The following is a 20,024-nucleotide window of genomic DNA, read 5'->3' as shown; positions in this document are numbered from 1 at the left end:
ACTTCCACAGTAGTTAATTGGTTTCCATATATCTTTTCTAAAAGGTCTTTAGTGTTATAGTGTTGTTTCCTTTCCCCTCTTCTTTATTGTTTTCTTTTCTTCTCATTTTATTTTTTTATTATTTTCTTTCTTTCTTTCTAACTTCTTTCTTTCTTATTTGAGCTTTCACTACATAGTCTTGGCTATATGCTATATGGAGAAAATTTACCTCAAACTCACTACAAGTCTCCCCTTGTATCTCCTTAGTTCTGGGATTATAGGTGCATGTCACCATCTTCAGCTCTTTTAGATATCACTTGAGACCATTATAAGCTTTGTAGTTTATGGGATGGACATATTCTCACTTGCTCAAAAAAATACCTCAGTTTGTACAAATCGAAATGCCTGATGTCTAAACCAAAAGTTTCCTCCCAATTGTGTTGGAGTATGCAGTAAAACACTGGGGTCTGTTGCTAGAGAGCTTTCTGCTTCTCTTCAGTATTGACACTTTGCATGAAAGGGAAATTTCATGGAATGATAATTGGGCCTGGACTTTGGAGTTCTCCATCCTACAAATAGAAAATTGCATTGCAGAGAAGAAATCACAGAGTTCAAGCTACCTACTGCCTCCTGGATAGTGATTATTAGTTTCTGAAGGGGCAGTGCACCTTGCCAAAGACAGCAGATCCACTAAACACAGAGCCTTCACTGATTAATCCCCTGTCACTTAAGCTTCTTGGTGTCTCTCCCCATAGTGGCTGTGTCTGTGTCCAGGGGCTCCCCAATTTGTGACTTCTTTCCTTTTGGAAAGGAAGACATCACATAATGAAACATAGCAAACTCACCAGAGGGACTTTACTATTTCTAAAAAGCTACACCCATAATAACTCTTCAATACATAAATTCACAAAAGCAGAACTCTGCTGACCTCATAAAGCTCTGACCTCATAAGGTCCTACCTTTCAGAATTGCTACATTTGGTACCAAATTTCAAACATGTGGAGATTGGGACACACTGAGACCAAAGCAAAGAGAAGGAAATATATTCTGACTAAAATAAAAATATTTAAGCAGATACAGTGGGAGGACAGATGGAAGATGATGCCTCAGTGGAGCAAGGAAAAAAGTGAACAAGATGGCGGCAGGGCAGGCTCCATCAGAGATCAGAAGAGGAAGTCTGGTGGGATGAAACCTTCAGGAAGTAAGCCTAGAGTTTGATGAGAGCTCCTTCTACCAAGATATTATGCTTAGTAAAGAAAAGAGGACGGATTTTTACATGGCTCTGGGTTGAGGCCTTATAGTATTTACCAAGATCACAAATGTGTCAGGAAAGTAAGAAGTCAATTAACAACACAGGATGAGATAGAAGATAAGGGAGGTGCTGGATAATTTAGAAAATGTATTCTTAGATATTTGTGTTCTAGAAACTGAGCCTGGCGAAAGAGAAAGAGTCCATATCAAGAGATCACTTGGAGAATATTCACATCAATGACCTCAGCTGTAGTTGTGTACTAGTTCACTGATAGAGAGTAGTTGGTCATAATGTATGAACTAGGCTTCTGCCTTTCAAATCTGAGCACAGAACGACATCACCTGGCTATTGAAACAGTTTGCTTATGGCTCATGGAAAAGAGTTTGTGATTAATCAGATACAGGGTGAAGTCCTAAAACTAGCACTTCTCACTGGCTTCTGGATAATACTGATTGGGTGGTTCCAGGGATTTTGAGTGTCACTAGGCCAGGAAACCTTGGAGAAGTGAGGAGTGAGTGCTATTGCAGTAGTCTTTGGTTCCTAGAACAAGGTTTCTGCTAAATCTCTGATGTCTTAAGTGATGGAGTAAAAATAATGTTGATGTTATTCCCAGTAATCCCCTTCCATCTGTGCTGGAATTTATGATAATGTGATGAGTGGGAGACTTTAGATACCTTCAGAAGGGAGCTGGTCATGAAAGATCAAGAAGTAACTGTAGAATCATTTCTAGCCCCATGCCATATAACCTACAGGAAGAGGGAAGGCTGGAGACTGAGGTCACCAACATAGCCTCATTCAGTGCCTCATTTTTTTTCCCCATCCAAGAATCCATTGAGATGTTACATGCAAGGCTTGGCGAACTCATCCTGTTACAGTGTAACCAGGATCTCATGTTAAAGCTCTAGTGAGAGGAAGCCATATAGTGTTGAGGCAATGTAGCTGAAGTTTTCCTGTGTCCCACCTGGTCCTGCAGCTGCTCAGACCCAAGTAAATACACAGAGGCTTATATTACTTATAAACTGTATGGCCATTAGCTCAGGCTTATTACTGAAGAGCCCTTACACTTAAATTAACCCATAATTCTTATTTATGTTTAGCCTCATGGCTTGGTACCATGTCATCTTGTTTCCCCTGTGTCTGGCTGGTGACTCTTGACTCAGCCTTCCTCTTCCCAGAATTCTCCTTGTCTGCTTATCCCACTTATACTTCCTGCCTGGCTACTGGCCAACCAGCATTTTATTTATCAACCAATCAGAACAGCACATATTCCCAGCATAGAGAATGACATTCCACATCAAGGGACAGCTGGTCACGCTGTGACGATGATGTGTCACTGTTTAACCTCACCTGCTTAAGGCACCTTCTCAGTGGCCAATAGCTAGGCAGGAGAGGACAGATGGGACTTTCAGGGATAGAGAAGAACTCCGGGGAAGCATGAGAGAGTCAGAGATTTGCCAGCCAGACCTGGAGGAAGTGGGATACACAGTATGGAGGAGAGGTAACAAGCCATGTGGAAGAATGTAGATTAATATAAATGGGTCAATTTAAAGTATAAGAGCTGGTTGGGAACAAGCCTAAACTAAGGCCAAGCTTTCATAATTAATGAGTCTCCATGTCATTATTTGGGGGCTGGCAGTCCAAAGAAAGTCCAACTACAAGAAAGAGACACATTATCCCTTTCTTTGGCCACCAGATGGCCACTTACAAAACTAGCATGCTTGAAAGGAGTGTTCAGTGGAGCAACACAAAAGGCTATGCCCCCAGGGAAGAGGACGCTACAGGTCCAGAATGGGCTAGGATCTTATATCCCACAGAACCTCAAATACTCTCAAGATTGGGGAATCCTAACACCCCATTTTTTCCAAGTACAGGACTTGAATAAATACCATCTCTGTAACAACAACAGAAAAACAAACTAAAACCCAGAGAATGGAGGCAGTGTGGGGTTCAGGTCCTCTTCTATAGAAAAGGGCCAGTTAACCTGTCTCATGACTAAAGTTATTCATGCTGTAGCCTTTTTCTTGTGGCTTGCCTATAAAACTCAAGGTGGCTACAGGCAATGGTGGAAAGGAAATTAGATTTCTTTCTCCTCATAATTTAGCCAAACTCTAAGTAAATCATTTTTTCTTATCAATTCCTATCCCCCAACTTGTATAGAATACAGGGAAACTGAGGCAGACGGTTTATGGAGAGAAGTGCTGGGTACCAGCAGGATGGTGGTGCATCTCATCTCCATGGGAACAGAGACATCTGTGTGTAGATGTAACCGTCTTGTTAAATCAGAAACACAGAGCCAATTGCAGAGTTAAAAGCCAAGAAGTCAGAGCAATAGCTGAGAGCTGAAAACCTTACCCTTCACTGTTGCTCTGTCTTTCCTCTCCGCAAGACAGATACTTCTGTGTATTTTTTCTTTTTTATAGACTTTCTGTTCTGCTTTCTCATTGGTTGTAAACCCAGCCATATGACCTCCTTGTCACTACCTGTCTGTACAGACCTCTAGGTCTTCTATGGTTGGCATTGAGATTAAAGGCATACGTTGCCATGCTGGCTGTATCCTTGAACACACAGAGATCCGCCTAGCTCTGCCTCCCAAGTGCTGGGATTAAAGGCTTGCACCACCACCACCCAGCTTCTGCTATGGCTTGCTCTGACCTCAAGGCAACTTTATTAACCTACAAATAAAATCACATTTCAATACAAATAAAATATCACTATATCTGTGCTTGGGACTATGCTGAGCTTCACAGTCTATATGTCTTCATCTGGTTGTTTGTTCAAATCTTTTATAATGAGCTGACAATAGTCAGAGAATAGTAAGGCGTGATCATGATGAAGAGATCATCATAATCCCTAATTTGCAGTGGAGCTGGACAGAAGCTGAGGTAATTTGGGAACATACTGCTTATAATTAAATTCCAAAGTTCAGAGTAGAGCAGACTTGGGGGATCGAGCTTTTAACCCGTGGAGTCTGTTAGCTCTGGGTAGTGTCAGAATTGAATAATTGTAGGACTCCCAGTGGGTGTCATGAGGAATTAGAGGATTACTTGGCATTAAAACCCCTACACATCTGGTGTCCAATATTATGAATAGGAAAATAGGATTTTTATTGTGTTATTTTGTTTTGTTTTTTTAATTTTCAGTGTAGAAAATTTGAGTGCTGGGCTCACTGGGAAAGTTCTTGGTTTGACTGATGTTGTGGTAACTCTCAGAACACTAGTTATGATCAGTGCTATGTTCCTAAACCTTGTTTTCAAACTGGAGTCTTTATGTCAGTATTGTGGGCATCATCTGCTACTTGTTAAGAGTGTGGAACATCAGAGCTAGGGAAGTGACTCAGTAGTATGACTGTAAGCTTTATGTGAGCATGAGAAGGTGAGCCTGAATCCCTAACTTCTAGGAAAAAGGCAGCCATGGCTCTGCATACCTGTAAACACAGCCCTGGGGGAAGCTATTTTATTATACAGGAAGTGTTTTGGTTTGGTAGAATTATTCAGATGCTTCATTTATGTCTATTTAAATCTGAACATCTATATCAATCTACTTTTTAAAAAGCTCAGCATATCTTTGAAAATTCACTCAGCTCTTTTAAAATTTTCATTTAGTTCTTATTGCATGAATCTAGAGTGGCAGTGCAGAGTATAATTGATGCTATCAGTGTATCTTGCTTTCCTGTGAGACTTATTCACCACCAGGCTAATATAAGTTTTAGAGAATTTCTCCTTTCTAGCCAAAAAAATCACTATTGTTTCATAAGTTTTGATTCAGCCTTATTCTTTGTGAATAGCTAGAACATTTTGGACATGGAAGATTTGTAATTATTTCTGAAACCTCTAGTAGGGACTGTCTTACTCCTTTAAAGCAGAGAAAGTTTTTTTTTTCCAATGAAGCAGGAAGTATGATCTTCTCAAACTGAACAATAATTGCAATTGAACTTTCCATTTAGTTTACTGAGAAAGGTTTTGTTTGTACACTTTGTAGCTTAGGATTCAGTGTAATAGATACTCAAACGTTAGGCTCTGAAACTAATCAGTGCAAACTGTGGTCCACAGACTCTAAAAGTCTATTGGAGAAGATGCCTAGCAAAGGCTTTTTTGTAGAAATATGTGGCCAAGATGTAGTACAATGGTCCCTCCTTTTCTGAGAAAGATTGGATCCAGCACCTACCACAAATACTAAAAGCTATAGGTGCTAAAATCCTTTATACGTATGACCTAGCATGCACATAAAATTTATGTTTAACTTCTTATGGTTTCAGTCATCCGAGGGTAGTTATAATGTCTACAGCAATATAAATGGCTGAAAATGGTTGCTACTCTTTCTTTTGAAAGCGAGTAATGACAAGAAGACATTTTTCCACGTTTAGTACAAACATCATTATTTTTGGAATATTTTTTACTTTTAATGGGCCAGATTTGTGGATGTAGGCCTTGTAGATATCAGATATCAAGAACAGAATTGAGATTTTACTTCCTATTTGTAACTGATTCTCAATTTATGAAGACATATTTCTTCTCAAAAGAGAACTCAAAAAGTTAAAAGGAGCTATCTCCAGATAGTTTAATAGTTTTATTCTTCATCATTGTCAGAAAACCTTCTAATTTTTTACTTCTTTTGGCTTGATGGGTGTACAAATTTATCTCTTTTCTCTTTGGTGGAAAATGGTCAGTGGACATCTTCCTCAGTGAACTTTAACTGACAAATGGTTCTTTCAATCAGTCCTTCCTAAGCATTTGTTACATGCCAGATACAGTTGCTGGGACACACTTCACGTGTGGGAGACAATCAAGCCTCATGCTGCATGCACACTGTTGACGACATGATGGGATGCAAACTGGTGCGAAAACTGACCTGACATGGCAGACGGAAGGAAGGAAACACCACAGGAGGAATAAAAAGAAGGATAAAAGAGGGTTGTACATGGGGAGAGGTGTTGAAGAGGTCTTTTTGTTTTGTTTTTCTTTTTTTTTTTTTTTTTTGATTGACGGTCAGGATGGGTTTCACTGAGGTATTGACATTTGTACAAATCCCTGTGGCAGTAGGTGGAGGTAAACTGTTTGGCATATTTCAAGCATGTCAACAAAGCTGATGTGTCTACAGTGTATTGAGAAAGAGAGATAGCAATAGGCAACGAATTGTTTTCTGTCTTGAATACAATGTGGAAACTTGCAAGCACCAATTATGGCTAGTTTAAGTCTAACCTGAAGGAAGATGTCAAAACAGAAGCCAAGTGACTTACCAGAGTCTTGTTGTTCTATGGGAGGAGGATGTTGAACCAGGTACTGACAATGGAGATGGAGGGATGATATGAGATGTAGAGATGTGTGACAGCAGAGCCAAGGATATTTCTTGAGAGAGAAGGTGGAGTGTGTGAGCAAGTAAGGAGTCAAGAACACATCTAGGTAAATATGGTTCTCTTTGTCTTTTCTCTGCAAATCTGAATCACCCCAACTGACACTTTTTATGGTTATAGGAAATGCTTATACACCTTAATGCACTGTAGGCATATTTATCCGTATCCAGCTCACCCCTCCCTTTGTACTGAGACTAAATAATGAGGCCTTGTATATACTAGACATTCACTCAAGCACTGAACTGTGTCTTTAGTTTTTTTCTCATTTTGAGACAGAATCTTGCTAAGTTACTCTGAGTGTCTGTGAATTCACTCTAGCCCAAGCAAAACTTGGCCTTGGTATCAGCTAGCCTAAGGTCTCCCAATCAACATGGATTACAGGCCTTTACAACTCTGGCTTAGTGTCATGTTTTGTTAAAACATTCATAGTCAGTGTGGGAAAACAAATCCCCATACAGATCTTACTCAAGAGTAACCAAGGGGTAAATGGTTTCAGTTTATGAAATTTTTGCAAGATAAACACCATGTTTTCTGATAGGTAATTGAAGAGAGAAAGGGGTGATATTTGGTTGAAAACTTCATTCTTCATAGAAATGACTTTGTGTCATTGAGCAGCATCAGGGGGAAAAAAACCTGTCTTTTGTAGCATTTAATCACCTCTGCAATTCATAAGTCAGGACCTTCCTCACTGAAACACGGACCCAGTATTTTACATCCTCAATTGTGGTGTGATGTAATTATGTGAAGCCATGATTCTCCAGGATGTTCTCTCTTTTAAGAAGTCCAACCCATTCAGTATCTCCTGTGAGACAGCATGGGAGAATTTCACAATATGCATGACATAAAGTGACCATCTGATCACCACAGCTTTTGTATAGTATCTTGAAAACTCTTTTGTTCCCATATAAGTGATAAATTTGGGAATCATTTGAGTAACATATACAAAATTTTTGGTTTGTTTATGCTCATTGTTTCTTCAAACCAAACCACATAGACACAAGAGTACCTGCAGATCTGTGTTTCAAAATCCACTCACCTGCATCATCTTCTGCTGCCTGCTGTTTTGGATGCATGGACTTTTCTACACACAAGGGAGTAGAAGAATGGTTTAAATATCTTCCCTAACTTCTAGTATTTTGATTCAAAGCACCAACTAGAACCTCCAAAAGGAAAGCATGGTCTTTCCTTATAGACCATAAAGAAAAACAGCTGATTCCCATGGGAGTGGCTCCTTCATGTCCTAGAAGTTGCTGACAGAGAGGTTTAAGCATCACTGAAATTTCCAAATCCTTCAGCTTATGGGAAAAGTCATAAGAGCCATCATGGCATTTCCATCAATTCTATCCATGCTCACTGAAGAAAGCAGCTACAAGCTGGATCAAAGTCTCAATTTTTTTTTCTTGGTTTTTCGAGACAGGGTTTCTCTGTGTAGCTTTGCGCCTTTCCTGGAACTAGCTTTGGAGACCAGGCTGGCCTCGAACTCACAGAGATCTGCTTGCCTCTGCCTCCCCAGTGCTGGGATTAAAGGCATACACCACCACAGCCCGGCCAAAGTTTCAATTTTTATAAAATAATATATATTATATTACACATGCAGAACTTGAAGGACCCTAGATGGGAAACATCCTCCTGGAATCAAGACTACTGAAGATTGCCTAATTGTGGATGAGATATAGGTGCGGATCTGGCATCCTACTATGTGTGGAAAGCTTCATTGTGATGCAAATGATGGGACCATTTACCTGAGGACAGAGGGACATCTGCTGCACAACTTCTTGTCTGAATTCAGATAACCATACTCCAACAATTCATGACAGTTCACCACGGGCAGCCACTCCCCCTCCCACATCCACAGCCCATTTCCAGTTTTTCAAATGATGTACTGTATTTATTGGCGTAGTTACACAATTTTTAACTGTTTAGCAAGCATGAAACTATGCTACTTACTGTCCGTTGGATTTCTCTCTTTTCCCTAAGAGTCAGTGATAATGCTCTAGAGGGCTCTGCCCCGATCTCATTTTTGTTTTTATTTGTCCACAAGCCCTGCTGTTTTTGCTGCTCCATTTTGCACAGTGTAAATAACTTTGTAGGAATGTATGTATTCCTTTACAGTCAACCTAACAACACGGGGAAGTACTGCTCTTGCTCACAAACACAGTGATTATATTGATGATCAAGTCCAGGCTCCTCAAGTTGTTTGGATGCAATGGCCATGTAGATTGCGCATTCTAGATCAGTTAGGGAATTACAGAATGCTAAGGGATTGTCACCGATTGTTTAACTAAATTGACACTGAACAACATAATGAAACTGAATCATGACAGCTAGCAAAGTCTTGTGGTTGCGTGTTTCACCCAGCCCTTGGCTGCTTTAATGTCCAAATCTGGAACATGGAGATCATACAGCTTGCCCAGTGTGCTGTGGTGAGGGTTAGCCACAAACAAACTCAGAGGAGGAAAGCGATATTCCCTAGGCAATCGATGTATATTAATGTGTATGCTTTCAAGGAGTACGGGGTCTACTTCTACCTGCTTCCATCTAATTGTTTAAGGGCTTTAGGCTTTGGCCAGTTTTCAACTAGTCTGTTTGTAACAGCTTTGATGATTCTTATCACGGTGGCTTTCTCTTTGCTAGTGCAAGTGTTTATAGGTTACTCATTTTTCTCCTAGTCCTAGAAAATGGGCAGAGAACATTGTCATTCATCATGCTAAACATACACAAGAAAGTGTGGGCCTTGGAAATATAAACAAGACTACGCCAGCCCCTAGGTTTGATGATGAAGAACATTTCCATTTAGACAAAAATTCAGGTTGTAGGTACACTGGTGAGGTAATAATGTTGCTTAAAAAATATCACTCTGGGACATTGTTCTCCCTTCGCTAGTGAACCAGCCAATGTCTCGTTCTCAGACACTTGGCAAAGGGCTGCAAACCCACACTGACGTGTGTCCTGATATGTATAGCTGGTGTCAAGTTGAATATGAAGTAAAATGAAGGGGAGAAATGTGACCATATAAACAAATAGCCCCCGTTGCTTCTCGTGAACCGGTATGTGACACTAATCCAGAAATGCATGCCAGGGGCAGTTGAAATATGCTTTGAATTACTCGCAGGGATGCTTCCGGGACTACTCATATGGCATGATTTATGTCCCAATGTTTTCAATCAGATTCCAGGGATCGATTAATCACACCATCAATAACAAAGAAACAGGTGTGTTTTCGAAAGCCATGTGCTTGCCAAAGGCGATCTCTTCTCCCCTGTTGGTGCCACCTCATAAATGCTGGTCGGGGTTTTCTAGTTTCTGGTGCTAGGGAACCAAAAGTGAAATGCTTGCTTAGACAAAGCAGGTATGGATTTTTATTCACAGTCTGTCAGTCTACCGCTCAGTCAGGATGCACTACTTCTTAGAGTGCAGCTGTTGGCCACAGCACATCTGAATGTGGAAACTAGGAGAAGCTAGGCTGTGATGAACTCACTCAGGGAGAATCTTTGCTTCCCTGCATGGAACAAAGGTGAGCATTACATTTAGATTAGGTGACAGAAATGACCTTAAGATCTTTTTCTGAATATTTGGTTTCAAGGTCCTACTTTTTCTCTCTTGAATTTTCATTTTTTTAAAAAGGATGTATAATGGGAAGGGAGGAAGTGTAGATGAGAGAACATGATAACTTTATGGAAAATGAAACACAGTTGAACAAGCATTGGGAGGGTGATGGAGGAGAATAAGAATGATAGCCTTGGGGAGGTGGGGTGGGGCAGCGGTCCCTGCAAGATGTTCACAAGCAAAAGCAGAGCTCAACTGTAAACATGGGTCAGAGTTCACCTAATAGCTAAGGATAAGCTGGGTATGGGAGAGCATGCCTGTTATTCCAGCCCTCAAAAGGCTGAGGCAAGAGGATAGTAAGTTCCAAACAGGCCCAGGCCATATAGCAAAACTGCATCTCAAAAACAACAACAACAAACAACAACAAAAAAATACAGACAAAACAACAACAAAACATTGAGAACGAACATCAACATTTTCCTGCATGCATAATCAAGATTTAGTTTTCCATTTAACGTGTTAACAAAGGTTTTCAAGCAGTTAGCTTTAAAGTAATAAATTTTGGAATTTGTGTATTCTGTGGGGTCTTTTCCTAAAACTAAAATGTTTTAGAACACACTGGCTGCTTTTCTCCATCCTCCTTCTTGATATCACCTCATGAAATCCAGGCATATCTGCCTTGGATCTCTAAAAGTACAAAAGCATCACTGTTGCTTTCATAACAGTTCTGGAGACTAGCAGTCTACTTTTAAATTTTTGAGAAATGTTTCTCATACAATATACTTTAATCATCTTTTTTTCTCCTCCAGCTCTTCCCAAGTTCCCCTCCTCTACCCATCCAATTTCATGTTCTTTCTCTCTTAAAAAAACTGAATGCAGACCCAAACAAAAAAGACTCGCGCGCGCACGCGCACACACACACACACACACACACACACACACACACACACACACTACACTTGTTGCACAGAGTCCATTTTGTGTTGGCTAACTACTCTGGAATGTGACTGATATATCCAGTGTTACTCCAGTGAAGAAAATGGATTTCCCTCTCTCTGCAGGTATAAATGGCAAAATGGCTTCTTGGTGAAGGGTGGGAATTTGTGTTTATGACTCCTTCTCTGTGCTGGGATTTGTCTGACTTGGATTTGTGTGTGCCATCACAGTCTCAGAGTTCCTACATTCACTATCCTGGTTGTGTCTGAAAGATGTTCTTCCCTTGGAATTGCTCATGTCTTCTGGTTCTTATAGTCTTTCCATCTCCTCTTCCACATAGATCTCGAGGGGAAGGAAGAGATAAAGACATCCCATTTAGGGCTGAGTGTTCCAAAGTCTTGCTCTCTTCACATTGTTCAGTTATAGATCTGTGTTAATTGCCATGTACTGCAAGTAGAAGCTTCCTCGTTGAGGATTTTGATGCCCTGGTCTATGGGTATAGCAGTGTGCCACTAGAAGTCATTTTATTGTTATGTTTGTTTAGAAGAATAATGGTTGTAGGTTTCCCCAGGCCCTTTAACCTATGTAGTCTCAGATTCTTGGCCACATTGACCGTGTCAGGGTTGGTTACTCCCATATTGCACCAGTGGGTACAACTTGCAGGTAGGTTGCTATTGCAACTCACGGGTTCATAGTTCAATGAGATTGATGATAACTTTTCTCATCCAGTAGGATAGATAGGAGCCTAGAAGTCTGTAATTGAGGTGTCAGCTAGAATGGTTCTGTGTAAGGGTTGTGAAGGACAATGGGTTCTGTCCCTCTCTCTAGCTTACATCATCAATCTTTGGTTTACAGGAGCATGTCCTCAGCTTTCCCTTCTTGTACACTGGTATTTTTGCAGTGTACATGTCTGTCTCTGTCATCAAGTTTCTTCTTTCTATAAATAAAAAAATATTAAATTAGACCTATCTTAATGACCTGACCTTAGTTTCAGCATGTGTGAAGACTTGCCAAAAAAGGTCTCATTCATTGGTACTGGGCTATATTATTTCTACTTTTGGGGAATCTTTCAACTTGTAACATATGGTAAAACTATGAAAACAATGTAAAGTCTAGAGAGAAGGCTCAAAGTAAAGCATTTGTCACACAAACCAAAGGACTTGAGTTCAGATCTCCAAAACCCACATAAATCCAGCAGGATAACAGGTACCTACAAGCTCATAGACTGGCTAGGTTGGCTTATGCAGCTACCAACAAAAAGAGATACTGTCTCATGCAAGGTAGAAGGTAAGGACCATCACCCACAGCTGTCCTCTGACTTGCAATGACATACTGCATCATGTGCATGCCCACACACACACACACACACACACACACACACACACACACACACACAAGTGCACATATATGCATAGTCACAATAAAAAGAAACAATGTAGGAAGTATTTTAAAACATTAAGAAGTTTTAATTTAATTCATTTTTTATTTCAATTATGACATCAATTACATGTATATCTGCATTAATTACAGTGATAGACCTAACCAACATACAACACAAAAACTGAAATAGATTAAACACATTCTCCTTTATCAGTTACAAACTGGGTGGGATAAATCTTGGAAAACAGGTATGAATTAGCTCTTTTGTTGTATTTTATTTGGTTACTATATTAATTTATTTGGGGGAAACTGGCAAAATTAGAGTTTATTTTTTATGGGTGTCCTAGTCAGTATTCTATTATGAAGAGATACCATGACTGCAGCAACTCTTATAATTGAAAGCAGTTAATTGGGTTGGCTTACTGTTTGGTCCATTATCATGGTGAGGAGCATGATGGCATGCAGGCAGAGAAGTAGCAGAGGGTTCTACACCCAGATCTACAGGCAACAAGAAGAGAGCCATTGGGCCTGGCTCTCATCAAAACCTAGCCCACCCTCAGTGATACACATCCAACCCCAACAAGGCCACACCTCCTAATCCTTCTCATGGAGTTCCACTTCCTGATGACCAAGCATTCAAATATATGAGCTTATAGGGGCCTTAGTTACTGGTATGATTTTTGAAGATGGTAACAACTTTGGGAGGGAGGTCCCCTTGGAGGGTATAGGTTACTGGGACATACTCTTGAAGGTTTAGCCTATAAGACAAATTGCTAAAAGGTCTTATTAATAAAAAATCCAGAGGCAGATATTGGGGTGAAAGTTGAGAGATCAGAGGAATAGAACAAGCCACAGCCACAAATTCTTACGCTAGGAAATCCTAGCCAAGAGAGAGCTACTTCCTGTATATTCACACCTACAAACCTTTCTGTGTTCTGCTATCTCACTTCCTCTTGGCCCAGCTACATCACTTCCACTTTCTACCTAGTTCTACCACTTCCTGTCTGTCTGTACAGACCTCCAGATCTCTATGGTTAACTAGTGCTGAGAATTAAAGACAAAGACATGTGCCACCATGCCTGGCTCTAAACTCATGAAGATCCTGATGAATCTCTGCCTCCCAAATGCTGGGATTAAGGGCATGTGCTATACCATTGCCTGACTTCTATGTTTAATACAGTGGCTAGCTTTTTCCTCTGATCCTCAGATAAGCTTTATTGGGGTGCACAAATAAAATATCACCACATTAGCTGGTCCCTGGTCCCTTGTTCTTTGATTCCTTTCTAATAAAATACATATACTCTGCCACAAGTTCCTACCACCAAGATGCTTTACAGGCATTGAATCAACACAGTCTGAGACTGGAGTCTCTGAAACTAGAGCCAAAATAAAGCTTCCTTCCTTCCTTTTGTTTATATCAGATATTAAGTGACAAGTAATTTTTTGTTGTTGTTGTTTGTTTTTCTTTCTCGAGAGAGGATTTACTATGAGCTCTGGCTGTCCTGGAACTCATCAAGTAGATGACCAGGCTATTCTCAAACTCACAGAGATTACCTGCCTCTGCTTCCCGAGTGCTAAGATTAAAGGTGTGCACCACTACACCCAGTGCCAAGTTACTTTTCAATTACACATTGTTTCCAAGTTCTGAGTAAGAGTTTTTAGATGTACAACTTAAAAACTGCAGTTTGCATTTTCCATTCTTCATGTGTTTCAGTGGACACAACTTTTAAATAACCCTCAAGCTCCAATTCTCCAAAGTTTCTGCATCCCAGATATTCAGTCAAATCTAGGTACGCTGGGAAGAAGAAGTTTGGGGGAAATTAAAGTCCCACATCACCTGGCCTTAAGAGGCAGATTGTTAAGTATTATTTTGTCATTGTCTTTTGATGATTATTTTGGTGTTGTATCTAATCATTAAAGACTATCAAGGTCATAAAATTTTTCTCTTAAAATTCAGATGGTTTTACCTCTTATGGTTATTTTTCAGTACAGTCTTAAAAAATGATCTTTTTAGCAGGGTAGGGTGGGATGGGTTGGAACTCTTAGTTTCAAAGGTATATTTTTCTTTATAATTATGCTTTAAATTTTCTTCTTATATCTTCTTTTAATTTTCAAGCCTAGTTTCTTCCATTTGTTCATAGTTATAATCAACAAGCTGGTGACTTTGGTGAACAAAACCTTACCAGCTTGGCTTAGGGTTAATTCCTATTGACAGCTTACTCTCCAGAATATAGGTCACACTTATTTTTCTGTCTTTGTCTTGTAAATGTTTGCTGAAAATGGGACATCTTAGCCAACACACCGTAACAAATAGGATTCTGAGTGTTTTCCTTGAAGGTTATTTATTCTTTTTTTTTGTGTGTGTGTTACTGTCTGGCTTGTTTTAATTTTAATAAATTGTTGCACCTGTTAAATCTAACTTCACTGTGATATGTGGCTACAGATGTTAAAATAACAATTCATTTTCAAAATTAAGAAGTTGAATTGTATTTATGATGATGATATAATAATAATGATGATGACGATGATGTATGTGTGTGTGTGTGTGCGTGCGCGCGCGCGCGAGAGAGAGAGAGAGAGAGAGAGAGAGAGAGAGAGAGAGAGCGAGAGAGAGAGAGAGAGAGAGAGAGAGAGAGAGAGAAAGAGAAAGTGTAGGCATCTATGTTCCATAATATGCATGTGGAGTTCAGAGAACAACCTTTGAAGGTGGGTTTTTCCTTTCTATCATGGGTTCTAGCAATCAGACGTAGGTCATCAGACTTGTATAACAAGTGCCTTTAGCAGCGGAATTCTAACTGATTCTGCAAACACTCATTCACTCTTTCTATCCTTCCTTCCTTCCTTCCTTCCTTCCTTCCTTCCTTCCTTCCTGCCTTCCTTCCTTCTTCCTTCCTTCCTCCCTCCCTCCCTTCCTTCCTTCTTTTCTGGTGGGGCTGAGAACTGAACCCAGGGCCTCTTGGATGCAGATGTTCTACTGCTGAGTTATATCTACAGCCCTACATTGTTTTGGGTTGTGACATTCAGCTTTTGTCATGGCTCTTCCATGCTCTCACAGATTGCATAGCTTGGTGCTCACCCAATGTTCATCCTCAACACCCTCAGCCAGTATGGTTCATCCTCTGCCAGCTGATCTGGGTGAGGGATACAGAGCACATTCAAAACTCAGGTTTCAGATGTTCACAGAGCTGACTTTCTGCCAGACTCTCCTGTTCTATTTGGCATGTTTTGTAGGGCTGCATAGCGTCTGGTCTGAGTTATCCAGGGGGATGTAGGGAACTTGGGTCCTCTTCCCTGAAGTGTTGTGTAGGGTCTGTGGAGCTCCCAGATCAGTCTCCTTTAGCTAATTCCCACGTTTTCCCTGCCAGATTTCTGCACCAAATTCAATCTGTGGCTGAGCTCAAGAGGGCAGGTGCCCCTGCTCCCTGAGTGGCAGGTTTTCTTTTCCTCTTCCTGTATTCAGTCGATAGATAGGTTACACTGTTTAGGATCAACTGGTCCTGCAGTCTATCACTTTGAGATAACTATGACGATCTGAATGGCATCCCCTACATACTGTGTAGCCAGTCCTCTCATTTCTACTTCATTTTTTATAGTTAATACACTTCTCCCAAGGTCCACCACTTATTCATGTATTTCTACTTTTTAGTCTTAGAGCCTTTTGTACAGTATATTGAATTGTGTGCTAGTTCCAGTATCTGGGTAACAACAGAGTCCATTCTCACTCTTTTGGTTATTTATTTATTCACTTGGTTATTTATTTTTGTTACTTTTTTTTAAAGGTTTGCATTCAGAATAACTGGTTCCATTCTAGTGTGTGTGTGATTATACTTTGTGATTGACCACTTCCCACACTCCTCTGCCTGGTCCTCCCTTACATGGAGTTTCTGGTCCCTTTTTCCTCTCAAATAGTTTCCTAGTCTGCTTTTTGTGTGTGTTACATGTATGCCATCATTATTTCTCTCCATGCCTTTGAAATCTCTTTGTTTTCTGTCATGGTACCTTGCAAAGGGATAGTCTATGTATTTCAGGGTGTTTAATGACATTTCTGATCTCTAACTTCCACATAAAATAGGATTACCCGAGCTGTGGCAATATCAATAGTTCTGGACATTGGCAAATCTCGAGGCTCCCTGTTTAGACCCACTTCTCTAGACTCATCCCACTCCTCTTTTCTCTGAATACCCAAGGAGCCAATGGAAAAGCCAGGGAGCGAGTGTGAACCTCACTTGTGTTTGAAGATCCCATCAGCTCTTCTCACATTAGTTCATTGTGCTAGCTAGCTCAAACTGTGACAGAATGCCCGAGAGAATAAAGTTAAAAGAAAGAAAACGTTATGCTGGCTAATGGTTTCTGAGGCCTTAGTCTGTGCTCAGTTAGAGCTGTTGTTCTGTGCCTGTGGTGAAGCAGTGTATTATAGAGAGAGTTCTGTATTCATGGCAGCTGACAGGTGGGGGGAGGGAGGGAGAGAGGGAGAAGAGAGAGAGAAGGGAACAGAGAAAGTGTGTTGATATCCTAGGCCAAGTGTTCAGCTACCTAATTTCCATGGGACTCCATCTCTTCAACATCTCACCATTCCCCATTAGTGTCAAAGACTGGAGAGCCAAACGTCTAACTCAGGGTTTTGGCGGGGGACACTGACCCAAATCATGGCTGACACATCAGAGTTTAGAAACCACTTAGTAGGTTCTCAGCTGATTTCTTCTTCCTGGATTATGAAAGGTCTGTGCATGTGCCGGATAAAGGCACTCCTTGAAGGCACTGAGTCATCTCTAGATTTTGTTAACTGACTACCCTGTGACCCCAGTTCTATGACATGGGCTCATCAGTTCTGTCTTCATGCCCTTCCAAGCTGTTTTGTATGGTTCTTTTCATTTACCCCTCAATATACATTTAGATGGCAGGAAACTCCGGGGCAGAATGAACTGGAGAAGTACATTTTCATGGGGGCCAGGGCTAGTCTCATCCCTCTCCAGAACTTTCTTATCTGATGCCTGTGGGTTCCAGAAAAGAAGATAAATGAGTAGAAGGTGCTGGGTCTATTTGCATGCATTTTGCCTGACTTGTGGTCTACTTTTAGTGCCAGATACAGAGAGAAATAATTCGTGAGCACTCACTCTGCCTATGATCTAGAAAATTTATTTGGCTGGCCTGTATATAAATGGTGCATGTCTTATGATAGTTTTGTGCATATTCTATTGCCTAAAGCCACCCTTTTAAGAGACTTATCGACCCCCAGAACATTTCATTTATATTAACTATGTATTACCCCCCCCCCCATGCTTTCCTAGTTCTGCCCTAGGCTCTCAGGATGCAGCAGTGAGTACAACCTCTGGATTTGTCCTTAAGATAGTGTGTTTCAGTGTGTGGTCAGCAACAGGAAGGAACGGGACTGTCGGCCTGGAGTATATTGCTCACACTGTATGCCCAGCCCCAGCCCATCACTGCCAACCACAAATGTTGACCCTATGTCGGCAAACTTTGTATATTGCCAGAGGATCCAGAACCTGAGATTTTAATTGCAATCTTGTCATTTTAATATAAGGGCTCAATATTTTCAAAACTACTGTGCAGTGTTAAACAAAACATGTTTGCAGGCAGCCTCTGGTGTGTGACCTCTGTCTAACTCCATTTTTGTCCTTGCTGGTCTGCTTGAGAAGAGAAATGCCGTAGAGTGACAGCTCTCGCTATGCTCATCCCTCTCTGGAAGCAGCGAGCCAGTCGGCAGAGATTTGGCCACGCCAAGGCTTGATTTGCAGCACAAATTAACAATTCCAGTGAAAGGCATTTGGAAAACCATCCTTAAAACCAACAAAAAAAAAGTGCCTCTATAAATCAGCTGTGGTTATTCAACCTGGACTTCGTAGGGTGCAGTAGACAGGTGACTTGCCCAGTCAGAGCCTCAGCCATGAATCTGCTAACCAAGTTTGCAACAGGCTGTGAAACAAACATGATTTCCAACACATGCACCACTCTGGGGTCCAAAATATGTGACAACAGTGTGCATTGTGTAATGGGCTCATTAGTTATTGAAGTAAGGGCTCCCCCAAAATGTCCAAACCAAGGGTGGTTTTTGTTCTGTAAATTACAGTTTATTACATTTTGCAAAGCAAAGATAGTTTGGATAAAGTCGATTTTCTAGATGGATTAGCAAATGCCACACTTTTCTGACTGGCTTTATATTTAGGTGATTATTCAGTGGCTAGGCTTTGCAGCAGGTGTGGGGGCTGTGTATTCATCACTGACCCATTGGTATTACTGAGTGTCAAATCCTACCCACTTGTCACTCATTCCCATAGTCCCCTCTATGCTCACTCCCATTGTGCTTACCTTTGCCGACTCTACGGTCTGTCCATCCATTCCCCAATGTTTTTCAGCGTTGTTTGCATCACTTTCCAGGGGGCAGTGAGCCCTTCCTGTTCCCTTTCCTTTTGCTTCTGGAACTCAGACCCTATATGCAGCCATTTGATTTTCTGGAAAGCTTAGCAGCTGAAGGCTCTTTCGATCTTTCAGTCAGTGACTGTTGTCTTTCCTCCACCTAGAAGGGCCTCAAATCAAGCTCCAGGAATTGCAATAGGGACACACTTTCACACACCAATATTTCTATCAGGGCCACAATCTTGTCCCTAGTCACATCATGTATTTACTGAGTTTCCTGAGGGTCAAGGTGGACTGTTTGTTCCTCATCAGTTCTAAGCTGATGTTTGCCCCTAAATTATGAGGGATCTGACTACATTCCCCAAATTTCAGTTCACAGAAATTTGGGAACTAAGATTCTTTCTCACAAATATTGCCTGACCCAAGCTTCCAGAAATCCCCTAGGAGGGAGATGCTTGGGCCACACTCTTTGCTCATCAGAGGGAAAAGGCATTTTTTTTCTCCATTAATGATCATTGTTTTTAAATGACAGTGCTTGTTTCTATTAGCCACATTTCAGATTCAGGTATAAAGCTGATATGAGGTAACTAGTGATCTTATTTCACAATTACACTCTTACTGTGTTAGTGTTATATCTTAGATATTTGTTAGGAAGGTGAGTGAAGTAACCTACAGAAAAAGGAAGGTGATCTGCTTTAGTCAATGTTTTCTGAGCATTCTATTGACATCAACGAGTGTGACATAAATATGATCTTCAGGCAAATCCACTTCCAATTACATGTCTGCAAAGTGTGTTTATGAAGATAATGAAATCAGCAGCTTTGCAAGTTAAAAACATTTCAAAAGATAAGCATTAACTATTAAGACCAAATTCCAAGGAACAAAAGAACATTTTCATTCCACAATGTTTCTATAAAATATGTGCAATTGAATTACTCTTCAGTTACTATGGTATGTGTGTGGTGGTGGTGGAGTGGGGGATAACAAATACTTCAACTTCTGCGAATTATCTAAATCTTCTCTATTTTGATGCTTTTTATTTAATTTATTTAAGCACATATCACTTATTTTTTAAAGGAAAAGATGGTTTAATGTAATCTTTTAATCTTCTATGTTACTTACATAAAATGTAACAGTCTTAGCATGACAAAGGTCCTTCAGTTTCTTCAAAATTGATAGGCATTAAAAGCTCTCACAAACTCCAGG

The sequence above is a fragment of the Onychomys torridus genome, chromosome 5 (assembly GCF_903995425.1).
Source record: "Onychomys torridus chromosome 5, mOncTor1.1, whole genome shotgun sequence".
NCBI classification, from domain to species: Eukaryota; Metazoa; Chordata; class Mammalia; order Rodentia; family Cricetidae; genus Onychomys; species Onychomys torridus.
Note: the sequence above shows the minus strand (reverse complement) of the source record.